Source organism: Grammomys surdaster, unplaced genomic scaffold (assembly GCF_004785775.1).
Source record: "Grammomys surdaster isolate TR1022 unplaced genomic scaffold, NIH_TR_1.0 199, whole genome shotgun sequence".
NCBI classification, from domain to species: domain Eukaryota; kingdom Metazoa; phylum Chordata; class Mammalia; order Rodentia; family Muridae; genus Grammomys; species Grammomys surdaster.
This window is the reverse complement of record NW_021604644.1, coordinates 3,886,621-3,891,084: the sequence shown is the minus strand read 5'-3', so window position 1 is coordinate 3,891,084 and position 4,464 is coordinate 3,886,621.

Below are 4,464 nucleotides of genomic sequence, written 5' to 3'. Positions count from 1 at the left end.
AAATAAATAAATAAATAAATAAATAAATGGAACAGCAGAATATACATGGCCAGAGTATGACATTGTAGATCTGTAGTATTTGTGTGGTGAGGCTCTGATAGTGGTTTTTAGTAGCCAGTGATTTAGTTGGCCAAATTCTAAGATCTTCCTTAAACATAGGCATTTATTCTAAACTCTATTTTTCAAACTAATATTGCCTTAATAGTGCCTGTTATAGAAAGATAAGAACATAGCTGCTCTGGTTGGAAGGCCTCCCAGCTGTTTCCTCTTCCTCAAGCTGTACTCCCATCTAGTGTGAATGGGCATTACTCGTGGCCTTGCAGACCATTAGAGTCCATGTAATATGAGGTACGTTGTATGTTAGCTGCTGTCAGCTGCGGGTTGTACAGAAAACCCCACTCACCGGTATCACAGCGGAATCATGGTGTACCTCATTTACCTGCAGCTTCAGAGGGAGAATGGTGTCTGGATTGCTTAATTCAGTGCCTCGTGGACCACAGCCACAGGGGCAGGGAGGGCATGCCATTGTCATATCCCTGCTGGAGAGTGATACAGGCTCCCCTTCATTTCTCATCAGTCACGTTAGTCTCGTTCCACGTGCTCGTCACGGACAGATGAAATGAATTTACCATGATTCACCTAGGCCAGCCAGGATCCACCCACCTGGGTTCCAATAGCAGTGTAGACTCTCCAAAAACCAAGTTCTGTGGTCAGGGGAGGAGAGAAGAAACTGAGAGTTGTCTGCATTCCACAACATTAGAAAATACACAGAAAAGCTTAATGTCAAAACCTCTAGACTGCTCTTTGCCTCAAAATATGGCCTTGAGCTAGTCACTCAACTGGCTCAAGACCTCTATTTCTTTATTTCTGGGGAATAATATTACCTGCCTTAGCTACTTTATAGACTTATAGATATAGATAAATGAGATTGAGTGGATGTATGGAAAGAAAAACTTTACAAAATACTTTACCATATCAACCTTACCAAGGGGAGTTACTGAATTTTTTTTAGGTTTGTTGTTGTTGTTTTTGAGATATTGGTTCATTATATATTCCAGGCTGGTCTTAGACTCATTCTGTATCCCAGGCTAGCCTTACACTCTGTCATGATGTGAAAATGCTTGGCCCAAAGAGTAGCACTATTTGGAGGTGTGGACTTGTTGGAATAAGTGTGTCACTGTGGGAGTGGGCTTTAAGACCCTTATCCTAGCTGCCTGGAAGTCAGTCTTCCACTAGCAGCCTTCAGATGGAAGATGTAGAACTCTCAGCTCCTCCTACACCATGCCTGCCTGGATGCTACCATGCTCCTGCCTTGGTGATAAAGGACTGAACCTCTGAACCTGTAAGCCAACACCAATTAAATACTGATCTGATAAGAGTTAACCTTGGTCATGGTGTCTGTTCACAGCAGTAAAACCCTAACTAAGACACACTCACAGAGAGTTTCATTCCTCAGTGTTCCAAGTGCTGGGACTGTAGGTATATACCACTACACTTGGCCAGGACTAGTATTTTAATTCTAAGAAAATAATAAAGCGCACTAGCCCTTCTGTGAGACAGCAGAACCTATGCCGGAGAACCATTTGATCTGTGTTGCAGTTTCTAAATTTCAGAAAGTGAATTACTAAAAGCTATCATATACACTTGGGAAGTAACACTTATACCCTGAAAAGTGAAGGACTGTATAGGAGAGGACTGTAGCCTTTCCAGGACTGCATCTGTCGTTTAACAGTATAGGAGTGGTACCCAGTTACTGTTGCTTATTCTGCTTCTGGTTTTGGTTTTGTTGTTGTTGTTGTTGTGTCGTGGTTTTTTATTTTTTTTGAGACAGGGTTTCTCTCTGTAGCTCCATAGACCAGGGTGGCCTCGAACTCAGAAATCCGCCTGCCTCTGCCTCCCAAGTGCTAGGATTAAAGGCATGCGACACCACTGCCTGGCTTTGCTTCTGGTTTTCATTTTGTGTGAGTCTGTCTTCTTTTATCCTTTCCTGCAGACAGGATTTTTACCAAATGTATTTATTGAAAGTGTTGTCTTACTGGCCATCAGAATTCAGAGCTTTCTTTGCCTATTACAATGCCATCGATAACAAAGAAACAGGTAAGTGAAAACACAGCATTAACTTCTTGGATGAAGCCCAGGTGCTTGGCTTCTCCTGCTAGCAGTTTTTCCCGGGTCCCAGGCCACTATGTCAGGGAACAGCTCAGCTTCTGTGACATCTCTTGGTTCCCGTTTTCTTGTTTGTTTTGTTATTAATGGTAGTGGTGGGGTTGGGGGAGGGAAGAGGCAGGAAGAAGGAAGAAGGTGGGAGAAAATGAATGAGAGAGAGAATGAGAGTGAATATGAGTGCCTAATTATATAGCTCTGGCTGGCCTGGAACTCATTGTGTAGCCCAGGCAGGTCCTGAACTCATAGCCTTTCTTCTACCTCAGCTTTCCAAATGCTGAGATTACAAGCATACACCACCACATCCAGTGGCAACTAGATTTTGAAGCTGATGTCTGAATGCAGCTTTATGACTGTCGTTACAGAACTTAAATAAAGAAATAATTTTTTTTTTACTTAGGGCATAAAAGTTGTCTGTGGTTCTTTATAACCCCTGAATAAGGTCATGAGCCTGTAAGTCAAGGGCTTATTCCTTAGGATTCAGCTTGGCTTGTTACTACCCAGAGAGGAAGTATACACTGATTTTAATAAGATTTTTTTTCGCCCAGCAGTGGTGGCACATGCTTTAGTCCCAGCACTTGGAAGGCAGAGGGAGGTGGATTTCTGAGGTCAAGGCGAGCCTGGTCTACAGAGTGAGTTCCAGGACAGCCAGGGCTACACAGAGAAACCCTGTTTTGAAAAACCAAAAAGATTTTTTTTCTCTCTCTCATCTAATAGTTTCCATATGAGCTGCTGAGGGTTGATCTAGTATTTTTTAATGTTAGGAGCTGCCCTGGCCTAGAGGATAAATGTCACCAGCAAAAAGAAGTAGCAGGGGTGATCCCTTGTCCCTTGCCATAAGGTCGGGACTTAGGAGTTGCACACATTGCTTCTAGGAACATCTCATAGGCCAGATTATGTCCGTCACATTTAGCTACAAAGGAAGGTATGTGACCCTGTGCTTAGCTGCATTAGGAGATCCTAATTACTAAAGGAAAAAAGGAGTGACAGATATGGACTGTTTTGGTTTTGTTTGTTTGTTTGTTTGTTTGTCTGTTGAGACAGGGTTTTTCTGTGAATCACAGAAGCTCACTGTGTAGACCAGGCTAGCATTACAGAAATCCCCATGCTCCCTAGCACTCAGATTAAACATGTGCACCACAGCACCTGGCAATTAACCTATGAATACTAGATATTGAGAGACAGCCAGCAAGTGTGTCACAGCAGTTCTTCATGGCTGTCCCTAGCTTCCTTCCCAGCCTCACCTACAATCTCTGCTATGTTCTGTTTGAGTCAACTGAGGCAGCAGTTTCTTCTCACAGCACAGGGGTCTCATGACATGTCTTCCCATTGACTGTGCTCACTCTGCCATGACCCAGATGTCCTTTTGCTTAACCATGCCTTTGTGTACCAGCTTTTTCCTCCAAAGTCTATTTCCTCTGCTTTCAATGTCAAGGGGTTGTTCCTTGTGTGATCTATTACAGATGCCAGCTCTCCCTTCCCAGGGAGGGTAACATTTATCTCATTTGTGTTAGCAGCACGTCTTTCCGCAGCTGCTCTCTTTCACTGGGAGAAGACACGTGTTTACTCAAATATGAATTTTGCTAAAAAAGAATCCAAACAAACATCAGCAGGATATTTTAGTGATTCACGGCCTTGCTTTTCTTACTAGTGAAATGTTAGATCCCGTAAAGCTGGTGTGAGGAGAAAATGAGATAGCGTGTGTAAAGCTTGCAGAACTGTGCCAGGCATGGAAGTGCCTTTCCCTACTCTATACTCTCCCTAGTCATAGGTAGCAGGTTTGCTGAGGTTAGGAAGTAGTCTCTAGTCTTAAAATTGTTATCCTAGCAATTCATAAATTCATTTACCACGTCTCCTGAGGTAACTGCCATATGTCAGTAGTCCTTTGGGATTATGGTAGTTTTTGTTTTGCTTTTTTTTTTAATTTTATGTATTCACCATTGCGCTCTTCAGACACACCAAAAGAGGGCATCAGATCCCATTGCAGATGGTTGTGAGCCACTATGTGGTTGCTGGGATTTGAACTCAGGGCCTCTGGAAGAGCAGTCACTGCTCTCACCCACTGAGCCATCTCTCCAGTCCTTGGTAGTTTGTTTTTTTTTTAAGTCATAGAAATGTAGAGACTTTTACACAGTTTTTTCTCCAAATGCCTTTTTTCATACAATATATTCTGATCATAGTGTCCTTTCCCTCATTTCCTCCCAGATCCTTTCAATCTTCCTTCCCATCCAAACTCATGCTTGCTTGCTTCTTCCTTTCTTTCTTTCTTTCTTTCTTTCTTTCTTTCTTTCTTTCTTTCTT